We start from the raw sequence: 17,555 nt of genomic DNA on the forward strand, positions 1-17,555 counted from the left end.
GTTTGGACTTTATCTCTTGGTGGTGAGGACCAAATGATGTAGGTGAGGACCAAATCATGTAGGTGATGTTGGGAAAGAACTTTAATAAGGCCTCACTTTAGAAAGACAGCTGACAACATTGCTGATTATGGATCATAGTGGGAAGATATTATAGACAAATGTTTTTAATGCTCTAAGCCCCGTGTACTATGGTAAAAGCCAGTGACATCAACATATTTTTATGAATTAGAGAATATTAATGACTTATAATTCCAATTATAAGAAATTTCCAAAAATTTGTTTCCATGTAATGAAACCTCACTGCAAGAATGGGGCTACACAGTCACTGTGGAGGGGAATATTAATATTTTATGAGATGCTGAAGCCTTATGATTATGCCTTAGTGTCTCATGAAAATCTTTCAGGTTCTGCTCAGACAAGGATCCTTGGAGCTAGGCATCTGAAGCAAATTGGAGACACAACTCAGGCTCTTCTTTCTATACTATTTCCCCAGGCATCCCTTCTTTCTCCTTCTACTGAAAGCCTCATTCAAATTCCTCAGCGGAACTGACCTCCTGCCACTGTTATTTAGTCATGCCTGGATATTCCCTCAACCCAGCGCTGGTCAAGGATAGGTCAGGCTGGTACCCCTGCCAGACTTTACATGCAGTGTCACAAGACTCTGGTTGAAGAGGCTCAGAGAGCCAGCCTTGTGCATGCCTTTTCTTGAATCTCTAAGAGATATAAATTTCAGTTGAGCAGTTCTTTATAAGAACACTTTTGACACCCAAGGAGTTTCATTTAACTCTGATGCTTCATGCTTCCAAGTATGAGGTTAAAATGAATAGGGCTGTATCAGAGCAAACGCTACTCTGAATGTGTACTGATATGAAAAGAAATGTAAGAGAAAGTTAGCCAACCTAGAGAAAATAAAGTAGCAAATAAACATAATTGTGGGCAGTGGAATTTATCCATAACACATAGTTAAATGCTCAAGAAGTTCTCTTCTCCTTGCTTGAAAATTTATTCCCATGTCTAATGGACAAACAGAAAAATATTAACACCTCAAAGGTGTTCGGGATATTTTACATCCACATGGATCTTTTGAATATAAAAACTTCATACGAAGGTATAATATGGCAAAAATGTATTTATCAACGTGATCAGTTTTAATTGATTAATTTTTAAATGTGATTTTGTTTAGAGGAAAATATTGTTAATAAGTAAATCTTAATCAGGTGTTGTCGTCTTGAAATTCCTCAGGTATTAAAGTTGAGAGTAAAGGTTTCTATGCAGAAGTCCACAAATTTGTTCCAAAAAATTGCTAAAAGAATTAATCATTGAAAGAGGAAATGTTTTGCTGAAGATTTTTCTTTTCATCTCTAAGAGTGTACTTTATTTGGAGAAGCTAAAGCCCCAGGTTTTCCTATTTTAGAAAAAAAGATAAAATATTGAGAAAATAAGTAAACTGGGAAAAATAGAATTAAATATTTGATGTCTGTTGAATGATCTTTTTTTATGTAGAGTTTTTAAATTAAATTAAATTAAATTAATTTATTTATTTTGGGCTGCACTGGGTCTTCATTGCTGCATGCAGGCTTTCTCTAGTTGCGGCAAGCAGGGCCTGCTCTTCCTTGCAGTGCGCGGGCTTCTCATAGCGGTGGCTTCTCTTGTTGCGAAGCACGGGCTGTAGGCGCACGGGCTTCAGTAGTTGTGGCACACAGGCTCTAGAGCGCAGGCTCAGTAGTTGTGGCGCACGGGCTTAGTTGCTCCGCAGCATGTGGATCTTACCAGACCAGGGCTTGAACCCGTGTCCCCTGCAATGGCAGGCAGATTCTTAACCACTACGCCACTGTTGAATGATCTTAAATTGATTACTAACATTCTCTACCTCATTACAATATAAATGAAGAACTGCATAGCTTTCTACAGATTATACTGTTTCCATTCATATTGAAGTTATTTTATCTTGGTTTATTTGCAATGATGCTGAAATTTGGAGAAAATTGTTAGTCTTACATAACTTGGCTTTGTGAAAAATGATGTCATCTTATCCATTCAAAGAAAATTCAGATTTGGAGATTATATTTGGTTTTATTAAAAGGAAACATGCAAACCTTTCAATTCTAATTCATGTTTTTTTCTTTCTTTTCTTTAAATTTTGCAGTGGTAGGCGAATAAGTCTTCAGTTAGGTGACTTTCAAAATGGCAATAAATAAGTTCTAAACCCTATAGTATGGATCTTTTATACTTTAAATGAGAGCATAAATTGATCTAATTGTAATTAAATACATCTTTATCTAATAGAAATGTAAATGCATGTCCTCTGTCTCAGCAATTCAATTTCTTCTTTTTTTTTCTTTTTTTTTTTTTTTTTTTTTTGCGATACGCGGGCCTCTCACTGTTGTGGCCTCTCCCTTTGCGGAGCACAGGCTCCGGACGCGCAGCTCCAGAGCTTCCCACTAGCTCCGGCCATGGCTCACGGGACCAGCCGCTCCGCGGCATGTGGGATCTTCCCAGACCGGGGCACGAACCCTCGTCCCCTGCATCGGCAGGCGGATTCTCAACCACTGCGCCACCAGGGAAGCCCGAGCAATTCAATTTCTAGGAATTTATCTTACAGATATACTTTCACATGCACAGAATAATGTATGTATAAGGATAGCCTTTGCAGCACTGAAAAATGTATATCAATGGGGATTGTTCAAATAAATTATTGTAAATCCATGCTATGGAATATTATGCAAATATAAAAAAGAATAAAGAAGTTTTATATGCAATGAAATTGAAAGATCTCCCATTTATATAAAGTGAAAAAATTCAAGACAAAAAAAGGCTCCATATGCTAATATTTATGTTAAAAAATCTACATATAAATACTTATTTGTGTATAGAATATCTATAGAAGGATATCCAAGAAGCTAATAATAGCAGTTGCCTTGGAGGACAAAAGCTGGGCAGAAGTAAAAAAGAAAATTACTTTTAATCGTATATACATTAATATCATTTGAACTCTGTTCCCTGTGCCTTTATTACAACTTTAGAAAAATAAATTCTAAAAAATAAAAAGAAAAGCTATGGTATTTATTCTTTTTTTACTTGTTAATTTAAAATAATATATATATTTTTAACATCTTTATTGGAGTATAATTGGTCTACAATGGTGTGTTAGTTTCTGTTTAATAACACAGTGAATCAGCCATACATATACATATATCCCCATATCTCCTCCCTCTTGCGTCTCCCTCCCACCCTCCCTATCCCACCCCTCTAGGTGGTCACAAAGCACCAAGCTGATCTCCCTGTGTTATGCAGCTCCTTCCCACTAGCTATCTATTTTACTTTTGGTAGTGTATATATGTCCATGCCACTCTCTCACTTCGTCCCAGCTTCCCCTTCCCCTTCCCCGGGTCCTCAAGTCCATTCTCTATGTCTGCGTCTTTATTCCTGTCCTGCCCCTAGGTTCTTCAGAACGTTTTTTTTTTTTTTTTTTAGATTGCATATATATGTGTTAGCATACGGTGTTTGTTTCTCTCTTTCTGACTTACTTCACTCTGTATGACAGACTCTAGGTCCATCCACCTCACTACAAATAACTCAATTTCGTTTCCTTTTATGGCTGAATAATATTCCATCGTATATATGTGCCACATCTTCTTCATCCATTCATCAGTCAATGGACACTTAGGTTGCTTCCATGTCCTGGTTATAAAATAATATTTTAAATATATTTGTTTGTGGTCTTGGGGAAGATACTAAAGTAAAAGTTTAATATTATAACAATATACAGCAATATTTATAAGGATTTTTTTCCTCCATTATATAGTCCTAAGTCCCGCTGCTTTTTCTTATGTGAGTAGAAATGTCAGGGTCAGCCCATTTATTTTAGTGACCTTGAGAGCAAATGGACCACCTTGTGACTATTTCAGACATGGTGATTGGGCTTTACTGTGAAGCCATTTAAATGTATAGGAAAAATGTCCTGATCTTTGTGATGTTTGCATATGGAGAAGCACAGCATAGTTTCACAACTGGTGAGTAGCCATCTGATTTCCTTACATATACTTCTGTAACCTTGAAACTTTATTTCAAAATATACGATCAATATTAACAGAAAAACTCTATCTCTCCAACTATAGCATAGTAGTTCTTCAAATTACTCTATTTTGAATGAGCTGTTGTCAGATAAATGAGGTTTTACTGAATATAGCTATTAGAAATATTTTTCAAAATATTCAGGAAAGACTACATTTTTATAAGACTTGGCAATTGAAACATGTTGGCAGAATATTTAAAACATATTTCTAGAGCACTGAAAATTCTCCATATGCAATTATGATCCTTTAGCTATTGGCATTGTTTCCTGAACAGTCATTGTATTTAGTTTACGTTTCTTATCAGAGTGTATTTGGTTCAAGACAACAATGTTTCAAACATTTGGAAAATAAAAATATATATCCCCTTTTCATTTTCTACCCCACCCATTTTTTCATAGAATCCTGACAATTCTACACTTGGCATATAATCAAGTGATATGATTTTCTTTTTCATTGCCCTGCTTTTCACATAGTCAGAGGGAAGGCTGAGTGATTTTTCAGGGTACCTATAGTAAGTCTTAATGAGTCTAAGAATTTGTAAAGTTAATGGAATAAAGGATTCCCTATCTGTGACTGAGAAATAGAATCATACTTTTAATTAGCACCAGTGTATAAGAGTAAGTCTCTTGAGTGTATTTAGTATCTTATTACAGACAATCTTGAGTTAATGGATTATGCTGCATAGTTAATGTTTCTGATTCAATTTTTTGTAACCTCATTTTAAATACATTCATAAGATTTTATGTAGTTAAAGAAGACATACATAATTTGACTATCCCTTAATATTTGTTACTCTCCCAGGCAGTAAGTTGCAATATTTCCTTTGTAATATCAGATTCTCCTTCAACAGCTTGGGCTCCAGAATGTCACAAGCCTTTACATTCACATTAAGGGATACCTTTATGCATCACTATTGTATGAAAGGTGTTTTCTCTCCTAGAAGCTATCACATTCCCTTAAATTCTCCCTATGAAAAGGAAGAAAAAAAAGAAAAGAGTTGGTTTTCTGTTCTAGCTATATATAGTGAAGAAGAGATGGTCCACATAATTTGCTGCCATCCTGATCAACAGTCTCAGGGACGGGCGTACTGCTCTGCAGAGATTTGTCATCTTTGCTGCTAGAAGTGGCAGCAGCCTGTAAGTTTTCAGTGATCCATTATCTCAGTAACAAAACAACAGCAACAAGAATAAATTAAAATTTCATCTGCTAGATACCTTGATGCATATTTATAAGAGACTAGATATTTTGCAGTCACAATTCAGATGTGTACTTATTTAAGTTGATTTTGTCTTTCATTTTTAGTAAGTGAACTTAACAATGTTGTGGAACTCCCATTTTCACAATGTAACATGCTTAATCTAGAAACTTCTAGAAAACGAAGTCACTTCTGGTTTGCCAACAATCTCCCTCCTGAGGGAGTCTGACATAAGTGCCATTGTCTGGACTTCCCTCTGCTATGGTATTTCTTGTTCTGTCTGATTCTGGGGCTCTGTAGACTGACATCCACAGCTACTTTCCCTAGTTCCTGTGGTCTCTGGTCACGTGGTCTCTCCACCTGTCCCAACTCCTGGCCAAAGTTCATTCAGTCTAAGGAAGACCCTGTGAGGGTGCTTCTACCTCTCCTCATCCCTTGGGAGTTGTGTGATCTCATTTGCCCTGCCTACCACTCTTAGCCCCACTGGACTTTGTAAGGTGTGTCCTTAGGTTCATCCAAGGAAACACATCTTTTACCAGTTTTTAATCTCTCTCCATGTGTGTCTTGACGTCCAGGCACCTCTCCAAATAAAGAATTTCAAAAGCTCGAAATTTCCTTAGATGTTTCCTGTGATGTAAGGTATAAATTTTCTCTACTGGGATTTTGCCAATCCCTTCTGGGTATTTATATCCTATTTTCTTTTCTCCCCACGTCAACAGGTCAAGACTCAAAAGAGGGGATCTGGTGCTCTTCTCAGGAATCCAGAGAGCATCAAAACCTTAAATTATTACCTTCAAATATTCTCCAAACTCCTTCTTCTTCCAGAGGTCTGTGTGTGTTTAGCTATTCCCTGTGTAGCAGGGAAGCTGCTCTTTGGATACCATCCTCAGTTCTCCTTCACTCTGTGCTTGTTTCATAGACTTTATTTAGTCTTCTAGGCTCTGCCTCCTGTTCTTCCAAGACAAGTCTATTTCGTAATTCAAAACCACAAACTGAAAACTGTCCCCATAATAAATGCCTGGGGTCTAACATGTGAATAACTCTTTGGCTTTTAGACAGTTGTGTTTATGAATTTCAAAATCCATTTAGCTTCTCAGTTGAGTTCTTTGTTCTAAGTGATACTTGGATGCCCTACTCAGGACCCCAAGGCTAATATTCCTACCATTTTAACAGTGCAGAGAAGGATAAGAGTAATAGGAATGGGGGAAAAAAGAGAGTTGAATGTCAAACTGCCATTCATTACACATTCGTGCATCTCATTTCAACAGTACATTCGTGAAGAATACAGAAATCTTCATTACTACATCTTACAGACAAAGGAATAGAGTCTAAGATATTATTTTTCTCTAGGATCACACATCTGGCAAAAACAAACTAGAGCCTAGAACAAACTAGAACTCCTTTGAGTTCTTGTAATATGTCATGGTAATCCTCTGATATATTTTACTCTGTTATCTATTTTACTTTTGTTTTAGCTGCCCTAGGGTCCCCAAGAATAGACTTTTATAAATTATTTACATGAACATTCTATATTTGGTGTGGCAGAGGAAAGGCACAAAATGACGTAGGAAGTGAAATGACAACATCCAGAATTTCAGATTTATGCACAACATACCTAATATAACTTTCCATGGTTTTTTTTTGTTTGTTTGTTTGTTTGCGGTACGCGGGCCTCTCACTGTTGTGGCCTTTCCTGTTGCGGAGCACAGGCTCCAGACGCACAGGCTCAATGGCCATGGCTCACGGGCCCAGCCACTCCGCGGCATGTGGGATCTTCCCGGACCGGGGCACGAACCTGTGTCCCCTGCATCGGGAGGCGGGCTCTCAACCACTGCGCCACCAGGGAAGCCCCATGTTTTATCTTTTAAAATAAGATAACTCCTCTCTCTTAGTAAGCCACATGAAATCCACATTGACAATATAATTTATTAGATTTATATATGTGTATAGTACATTTAAAGAACAGAAGCCTAACAACTGATCTTAACTTCAGCATTTCATTGTTATACTGCAGTCCTGCAGGTTGTATATACATATGCTCAATAGAGAAAGAGGCAGGCGCTACACACATTGTAATATAGATTCTTATAGGAATTGGATTTTATCCTAAGTGCAATGAGGAGCTACTGGAAAAGATAAGCTAGAGGATGAAGTGGTCTGATGACGATTTCTTAAAAGATAAATCGAACTACTGAGGAGGGACCAAGTTGAGAAATTGCTGTGGTGGAGCAGGAACGTAAAGATGAGCAGAAACAGAAAAGAGGCTGCTATAGCTGCCCATGCAAGAGATCCCTCCAGCCTGAAGGAGGTCAGTGAAAAAGCACATAGAGGTAACCGAGTTAGGATCTGTGTTGGAGATAGAGTAGATGGGACTTTCTGTACTCCTTACCTGGGTTCAGACTACAAAGGGATAAGAGAGGTCAGAGACTCGCTATAATTATCTCTTGTGGCTAAACACATTTAATTCAGCTTCTCTGCTAATCTAATATGAAACCTGCAAAAACAAAACTATAGCGCTCAATGTACAACAAGTAGAAAATGCTTTAATACCACATACTCTAACAGTCTTAATTATTCATTATCATTTCAAAAGTCACAATGTTTAGAAAAATCATTCAACTAAATGTTGGCACACCAAAATAGACAGTTAGTTTATGATTATCATTAATATTAGTATTGTTTTAAGGCCATTGTAATTGGACTTTCCATTTTTTCCTAGTCCAGGAAGGGTTTATTTTTGTTGATCTTCTTGGACTGGTGTAAAACCTATCTTTTGAGATTGGCATTCCCCAGTGACTAAGTGGTAAATTATGCTGTCTGGAAAGTTACTGTGAGTTCCACTGTGGTTTTGGTTCAGTAGGTTTTTATGTATTTTTACAAATTTTGTACATACACCCAGAGGCTTTTTGGCACTGGTTACATTTTGCCATTCAAGAAAATAAATATGAGCCATTTGACAGTCTCCAATTCTAGATTCAGCATTTTAAGTATATTGAAATATGTATATGAGGAATTTTCTGAAACGTGGAACAGAGACTAATTTGGCAAACATTTTTACTAATATTACAAAAAAGACCTTCCTTTGCAGCTCATTTGACTATATATTTTTTAGGTCATGAGGGGTATATTTTGAATTTGAACTCTGGAACTTAAAGGAAGTGTACTTAATATTCTGGAGATATGTTTTGCATTTTCAGAGACTGGATAAGACCAATGCTAATTGATTTAACCTATTCCTGGGAAAACTCTCAAGCTTATAGTCAACTCGAATTATAGTCAACAGTGTAGTGAAATGCAAAAAGGTTTATGTGGAAATGAAGAAATTCACTTTTAAAATAAAGCATAACTATTTCAGGAACATAAATGGATGTATTTGCTAATCTTCTTCCCCTCCCATTCATCAAACTAAAATAATCCACTGGCAAAGTAAAGCCAAATGGCATATTCTACTGAAAGTTCAGTTTATAGTGACATAAAACCCTATAATTCTCATATGCATAATTAACCTTCCAAATTGCCTGTTAATCACACAAGCTAATCTTCTTCCCCTCCCATTCATCAAACTAAAATAATCCACTGGCAAAGTAAAGCCAAATGGCATATTCTACTGAAAGTTCAGTTTATAGTGACATAAAACCCTATAATTCTCATATGCATAATTAACCTTCCAAGTAAATGTATAGCAACCAAAGGAATCTTATGGTTATTAAAGGTAAAAAATTACTAAATATTCAGACTTATGTAACATACATATTGGAAATTACCCCTGACCTTGAAAATGTGTGCCTCATTCAGGAAGTTATGATACATGCTGACACATAGGTAATGGCGGTTCTTTAATAAAGGGGTATTATTTTGTACATAATGACACCGAGACTATGTTATGACAGAGGTATACAAAAGTTTCAGAGGCAGCAGTAGTAGTTTGAGGCATAGGATTCTTGGTTCTGTTGTTATATTCTGCCTCATAGTACCCTCATTTTGCCCACTGTTTTTTCATCTGCCAAGGGATGTCAGCAACTCTTGTCTCCTACCACCTTGAAATGTTGTCAAGGATCTCATATTTTGCTTGGTAATCCCTTGAGATATTTGGATGAAAAGAACCGTAAAAATCTAAAATGTTTTTCTAGGTGGGTGCTTCCAAAATTGGTCCTTTTCAGGGAGCCACCCACTTGGATATTGGATACCCTCCCTGTGTAATGTGGAAAAAGCGGTTGGTGAAAATGTACTCTTCTAGCATCACCAAAAAAACAGACGTCTTTATTGTTTAGAAACTGAAACACACCCATTGGGGAGCACTTCATCATTTTTTTTTTTAAGTGAATGAAAACATCACAAGTTGAATTGATGAAATGCGGGATAAGTGCAAACAGACTACACCCTTCCTCTTTCAGTCACAAGGAGTGGTGGTCCACCAATTCTCCCCCATTGCACACTCCCTGTCTAGTAAAGAGCCCTGGTTGGCTCATAAACCATGCCCCTATCTGAGCTACAACTAATTATGCCACTGTTGAGTCACCAACAGAAAATTCCACAGACTGGTTGCTTTCCTCTTTGTGGTATAGGGCAGTGATCTGAAAGAGGATTTTTTCCCTGTCATTTTTTCTCTTTTCATCTGCATTATTTCCACCCCCCCTTTTCTTACTCATTTTCATTTCCTCCAATTTCTAATTATCATCCCTACTTTACCCATCCTTTTCTAATCTCAAGGGCTATTTTAAAAGTATGCTTGTTCACCAGATGCAACTCTCCAAGGGCTCATTTGGAAAAAATAACAATCTTTTCTGTCCCTCCAGCTGCCAAAAGTCATCTTGAGTCATGCTTTTGACTCAATTGACAGAAAAACTTAATAGAAACGGTTGGCCTTTCCCAGAGTTTCTTCTTACTTGCCATTCCATCTTGTTGATTTTAACTGACTGATAAGATGCAGCCTTTGACCAGAGTAGCTTACCTGGTCATCGTATCCTTTGTATTTTTCCTGTCTCTGTTAAACCTGGCTAAACCAGTCAGATGGAGTGGGTTATAAGCAAAATAAGTGACTGTCAGTAAGCATTCTAGCTCTAGAGTATCTTTTTTGAAACATTCTGGCAAAGTTATTTCCCAAATTGAACCGGATCCTATATGCTAAATAAGAAATTAGGTAACCTACTTTCTAAACAATATTATTTCTAAATAATACTAATAACAATAATAATTATTATTTAAGATGCTTCCTTAATAGTGTCACGGTAACAACTCAATGTGAATTACTTCAGAACCATGAAGAGAAACTTGTTTCAAATAGACACAATATTTGTTTTTTTACTTTATTAATCCAAGCAGAGCCCAAAGGAACTATTGCTGATCTTCACTATTTATCTTGTCAAAGTAAAACTTTTTAAAAGTTGAAAAGTGTGACTCTCATACAAATATAGAATAAACATAGCAAAGGTTTATTTAACTTATTAATGAGGTTTATCAGTCAGTGTTCAACCAGGTAAGCAGAATAAGTAAGATATATGGATATACCACTCCTCCCGAACATATTTATCGATTTTTTTGTTTTATTCCAAGGAATTGTTTTACAAATTATGAGGACTGCTTAAGCAAATCTGATATCCCAAAGGTCAGAAAGTGAGGAAGGGAACATCACAAGCAGGCTGGCACCCACAAGCATGAGCCAAAGGTTTTTGTGACAGGCAGTCAGGAAAGAATAGTTAGAAGTAGGCTGGAACCCAATAGAGCTCAGGGTGTGTCCTCAGGGAAAGTTTAGACCCTTTTTAAGGCCCTCCTACAGAATACTTAACTTGTGGGCCTACCCAAAGTAATCTCCCTAAATTAAAGTAAAACTGATTAGGAACTTAACATCTGCCAAATCTCTTCATAGAAGCACCTAGGATAGGATTTGATTGGATAGCTGGAAGAACACAGATTCATGCTAGAAAATGGTTGCTGCTTCTTTTTTGTCCTCCAGCTCTCAGGAAGAATACCTCTGTAGCCCACCATATCTGGAAACATACTAGAAAGGCAATTCTGGAGAATGTAGTTTATCCTAGGCAAGTTGACACACCACAAAAGCCATATCTGAATATTTATAGACTCTATTCTAAGGTCTGAGTGTGTTCTCCTCAAATTCATACATTGCATCTTAACCCCCAAAGTTGATGGTATTAGAAGGTGAGATCTTTTGGGGAGTGATTGGATCATGAGGGCAGAGCTCTCATAAATGAGATTGGTGTCCCATAAAAGAGGCTCCAGAGATATTCTTAGCTCCTTCTGCTGGGCAAGGACATGGTAAGATACAAACTGGTTAATGTTCAATAAGGCAACGAAACTATAACCTTTGGGGCAATCGGTTCTATCAGACAGAAGACAATTTACATCTCTACCAGACAAAAATCCACAAGTCAAGATGTAACTTCATAGACTTTGAGATTTAATTAATAATAAACAGCAAGTCAAACATAGGCCTAGATGATTAAATGATTTTTGTGTGGGTCTACTAGGCAATGTTTCAGTATAACCTTCTTTTGGTTTAGTTCCAAGTATAGTTTATTTTTCATAACAATTTATTAAATATTTCATCTCCTTTTATTACTAAATAGTAACCTTTTCTTGAGAGTTTAGATTTCCTGAAATATTATATTCTATCTGCTTAAGCAGAAGTGAGTGTTCTTTTTGCAATTTAATGGTGATATATTTTGGTCTTCTCAGATCTAGACACATATAACTTCTAACCCTTCCTGAGCTATAACTGTCTATCACAGGAGTTTCTCTGTGTACAAAAATGGGAAATGAGTTCTAGGTGCATGCGTCCCTTGAATCTATAGGTCCCAAGCAATTAGAAAGGAAGAAAGAAAAAAAGGGGAAAGAAGATCTTTATTTTACTTAAAGGCCCTGAATAAGGGTGATGGAAATATTAGGAAGGGAGAATAAAAGGAGGAAAGAGGAGAATCATTAGTTTTAGTTGTGAAAATTTTTTTCTATGAGGAAATAAGACATAGACCCCAATTTAAAAATAATCAATTGACAATATACGAACAATAAGAGGAAAGAAAATGGTATGTCTATTGAAAATTCCAATGCTATTAATGCTATATATTACTATTTTGAATCCAACTGATTAACCTTTTTCTTTCCTAAACTGAGGATCATATCCTATAAACCAATTATTAAGTAAATGTTCCTAAGTATACATTTCAAATGCACCTTGAAGTTAAAAATTTGGAGGAAAAACCAAAAAAATCATCTATGCAAGTATTTTTCTTCATTTGACTTAAAAAAATTACTTTGTAATAGAGTCACTACATTCTTTACTGAGATCTTTAATGCAATTGTTTGTTTTTACCTCTTATATCAATGAAGACATCACTAACGTTATAAATAATAGAAAATTCATATTTTAAACTACAAATACTTGTGCTCTGAACACATTCATATGTATTAAAACTATTGTTTCACTTTAGAAGTATTAGGAAGTTATTGCAAGAAATACATAATAAACGTCTAACACATTTCTCTCTCTTCACTCTGACTCCTTTCCCAGTTATCAACTAATCAGCTGTCAACATCATTATTCTAAAATTTAAGGATCTTTGTTTTACTTTCTGGCTTAAAATGTTTCCATGACGCACAGTGCCTACCTACTGGATGAATGCCACCTACCTAAGCATGGTAGTCAAGGCCCTTCATGATCCAGACCTTATTATCTCTCTAATTTCAATTTCAGCCATGCACAGTCAGCTTCTATGTGCACTATACCCCCTCCAAAAGGAAAAAGACTTGATATTTCCCAAATCCTCACATAAGCCTTGCTGTATTGTATTTTCATGTACAATTACCCCTGCAAGAAATACCCTTCACCCACTGTCATTCTCTAAAGCTTCTATTCATCCTTAAAAACTCAGCTTAGATTCTCTTCCTCTGAGTAAGCTTTCACTATCTTTTCCTCTTCCACCCAGGCAGCTAAGTAAAACTCTTCTGGGTTCTAATGGCACTCTCTGGGGATAACTGCTACAGCCCTCAGCTTATCAGTGATTCCAAAGGCTTTTGTGCAAGTTTGTTTCACCCTGAGTGCTGATGCTTTTCTTTCTTTCTCTTGTTCCCAGAATCTAACTCAGGGTTTAATTAGGTAATAGTTGCCTATTCAAAATAAACATTTGTTGAATACTTAATATATTCAGGTCCTCTGATCTGATGCTGGTTTGGGGAAATTAAAGGAGATAAGTAGAGAAGCCATTCATCTGAGGTCATGGACATTTTATTATCTTTATTTACTAGTGGGTCTCAAATTTTACCCTGGTTTGAATCTCCTTGTTAAAACACAGATTGCTTGGCCTCATTCCAGAATTTCAGATTCTGTAGGTCTAGCCTGGAGCCACAGAATTTGCATTTCTAACCAGCATCCAGTTGCTGTTTCTGCTGCTCAAGGACCACAATTTAAGAACTATCGCTCTATATCCACACAAAGACCAAGATGCTAAAAGGAAATATGTATATTTAATAAAAGCTTATCTAAATGGTCTTGTTTTATTTATAAAGACAACCTTAGTACAGAATATGATTTATTCTGTTCCTTTCTAAATCAAGAGAAATAAAAAGATATTTTATTTTATATATTTATATATTTTTTATTTTATTCAATAATGAAGATCAATATTCTGAGTTTTCCATCATAATCATATATTTCCCTCCCCCTTCCCCCTCCCCCTTCCATTACCTTCCCATATGTTTAACAGATGCATTTTTTAAAAAACAGTTGACAATGTTAGTTTTCTTTTAAAATAGTGGAACTTAACTTTTTTGCAGGGAGGGAGAGATTATCATAACCCTGCATCTTCCCATGAAAGCAATTAACCCATTCTCCAGAAAATTGTATATACAGAATTGAGAGTACAGAAATAAAACATAGAGTTATGGCCAACTGCTTTTTGACAAGGATGCCAAGTTCACTCAGTGGGAAAATAATAATCTCTTCCACAAATGGTGCTGGGACAATTGGATTTCTACGTGCAAAAGAATTTCATTGAACACCTACTTTATTTCATATACAAAAATTGACTAAAAATGGATCAACAATATAAGTGTTAAAAACTGTAAAATCTTAGAAGAAAACAGGGTACGTGCAAAAGAATTTCATTGAACACCTACTTTATTTCATATACAAAAATTGACTAAAAATGGATCAACAATATAAGTGCTAAAAACTGTAAAATCTTAGAAGAAAACATAGGGGTAAATCTTCATGACCTTGGGATTGGCAATGGATTCTTAAATATGACACCAAAAGCACAGCAGCAACCACAAAAAAAATAAGTTGAACTTTATCAAAATTTAAACATTTTGTATATTAAAGGACATTATCAAGGAGTTGAAAAGATAGCCTAAAGAATGGGAGAAAATATTTGTAAATCCTAGATCTGATAAACATTTAAAATTCAATATATTTAAAGAACTCTTAAAACTCAACAAAAAGACAAACAATGGGCAAAGGACTTGAATAGATATTTCTCTAAAGACATACAAATGGCCTATAAGAACATGAAAAGACATTCAACATCGTTAGTCACTAGAGAAATGCAAATCAGAACCACAATATCATTTCACATGTACTAAGATGGATATAAGAATATAAAATTTAAAAATGAAAATAATGAGTGTTAACGAGGATGTGGAGAAACTGGAATTTTGGTACATTATTGGTGGAAATGTAAAATGATGGAAAGGTAAAATGGGAAAACAGGTTGTTCCTCAAAAAACTAAATATAGAGTTGCCATATGACCTAGCTATTCCACTCCTAGGTTTATACTTCCCCCAGTTGAAAACAGGGATCCAAAAAAATGTTCAATGAAGCATTATTCACAATAGACAAAAAGTAAAAACAAACAAAAAATGTGTCCATCAACAGATAAATGGATAAGCAAATTGTGATATATACATACAACAAAATATTATTAAGCCCTAAAAAGGTATGAAATCCGGAGGCTTCCCTGGTGGCGCAGTGGTTGAGAGTCCGCCTGCTGATGCAGGGGACATGGGTTCGTGCCCCGGTCTGAGAGGATCCCACATGCCGCGGAGCGGCTGGGCCTGTCTCACAGAGCCACGGCCACTGAGCCTGCGCGTCCGGAGCCTGTGCTCCGCAACGGGGAGAGGCCGCAACAGTGAGAGGCCCGCGTACCAGGAAAAAAAAAAAAAAAAAAAGGCACGCTACGACATGGACAAACCTTGAAAACATTGTTTTAAATGAAATAATTGGACACAAAAGGACAAATACTGTATAATTCCAGTTAATGATATATCTAGAATAGGGAAATTTATAGAGACAGAAAGTAGGTTAAAGGTTACCAAGGGTTTCCTCTGGGCAGGAAGGGCAGGTGAAGGAATACTCAGCAGTGCAGCCCAGAAAAATGGCCAGGAAGAAGCTGCAGAGGTTTCTGAGTGACCAGGGTGACAAAGAGCATAGCCTGACCACAGAGATCCTGGATGTTTTGTCCCTTAGTTTTAATACCAGATTGAGGTGGTTTGGTATATGCTTTGTATGCAACATTTTCTATTCTATCCTTGGAACTGGATTGCTATGGCTTCCTGGTGGCATAAAACTTTTTGCAGTTTTTTAGAGCCTGGGAAATAATCCTGCATGAGTCAGTATGAGTTTTTTAATGGGCTCTGTGAAGCAACTGAAGAAAATATTTGAAACAAGATTGCCTGCAACAATTATTAATTATTCTTATTTGTTTGTTTCATATGTACACTGTGTGCTTATTTTTGGTGACATAAGAAGGGAATGAACATGTTGCAGTTCTTGTGAAGAGCCTAATATAGTCTATCATGCATCTTATATGCAAAAGATGCAGTCATGAAAGGCTATTTTTCTCTCCTAAGTTGACAAAAAGAAACTCTTTGAAAACAGTGTTTGAAAGTGTATGCTGTGGTTTTGGTGAAGTATGATTTTCTTGATACAATAATCACTCCAAAAAAAATGCAATAATTTAAGACCATTTGTATTCGGCTATAAACTACATGGTTGATTAAACTGTTAAATGTTTGTAATTTTTAAAAATTTTTTTATACAGCAGGATTTTATTAGTCATCAATTTTATACACAACAGTGCATACATGTCAATCCCAATCGCCCAATTCATCACCCCCCCACCCCCCCACCATTTTCCCCCCTTGGTGTCCATACGTTTGTTCTCTGCATCTGTGTCTCAATTTCTGCCCTGCAAACCGGTTCATCTGTACCATTTTTCTAGGTTCCACATATGGTATTTCTATTTTTAGTTTTATAAGGAACCTTCATACTATTCTCCATAGAATTTGTATCAATTTACATTCTCACCAACAGTGTGAGATGGATCCCTTTTCTCCACACCCTCTCCAACATTTGTTATTTGTAGATTTTCTGATGATGCCCATTCTAACTGGTGTGAGGTGATACCTCATTGTTGTTTTGATTTGCATTTCTCTCATAATTAGTGATGTTGAGCAGCTTTTCATGTGCTTCTAGGCCATCTGTATGTCTTCTTTGGAGAAATGTCTATTTAGGTCTACTGCCCATTTGGGGATTTGGTTGTTTGTTTTTTAATATTGAGCTGCATGATCTGTTTATATATATTGGAGATTAATCCTTTGTCCGTTGATACATTTGCCAATACTTTTTCCCATTCTAAGGGTTGTCTTTTCGTCTTGTTTGTGGTTTCCTTTGCTGTGCAAAAGCTTTGAAGTTTCATTAAGTCCTATTTGTTTATTTTTGTTTTTATTTCCATTACTCTAGGAGGTGGATCAAAAAAGATCTTGCTGTGATTTATGTCAAAGAGTATTCTTCCTATGTTTTCCTCTAAGAGTTTTATAGTGTCACATCTTACATTTAGGTCTCTAATCCATTTTGAGTTTATTTTTGTGTATGGTGTTAGGGAGTGTTGTAATTTGATTCTTTTACATATAGCTGTCCAGTTGTCCCAGCATCACTTATTGAAGAAACTGTCTTTTCTCCATTGTATATCCTGCCTCTTTTGTCATAGATTAGTTGACCATAGGTACGTGGGTTTATCTCTGGGCTTTCTATTTTGTTCCATTGATCTATGTTTCTGTTTTGTGCCAGTACCATATTATCTTGATTACTGTAGCTTTGTAGTATAGTCTGAAGTCAAAGAGTCTGATTCCCCCAGCTCCGTTTTTTCCCTCAAGACTGCCTTGGCTATTCGGGATCTTTTGTGTCTCCATACAAATTTTAAGATTTTTCTTCTAGTTCTGTACAAAATGCCATTGGTAATTTGATAGGGATTGCATTGAATCCGTAGATTGC

The 17,555-nt window shown here is 36.3% G+C and overlaps 1 pseudogene; it reads left to right on the forward strand.

Annotated features, from left to right (window-relative positions):
* Nucleotides 1-7,513: 7,513 nt before the first annotated feature.
* Nucleotides 7,514-16,136, forward strand: LOC102979126 (vesicle transport protein SFT2A-like; annotated as a pseudogene).
* Nucleotides 16,137-17,555: the final 1,419 nt, after the last annotated feature.

Source organism: Physeter macrocephalus, chromosome 15 (assembly GCF_002837175.3).
Source record: "Physeter macrocephalus isolate SW-GA chromosome 15, ASM283717v5, whole genome shotgun sequence".
NCBI lineage: Eukaryota > Metazoa > Chordata > Mammalia > Artiodactyla > Physeteridae > Physeter > Physeter macrocephalus.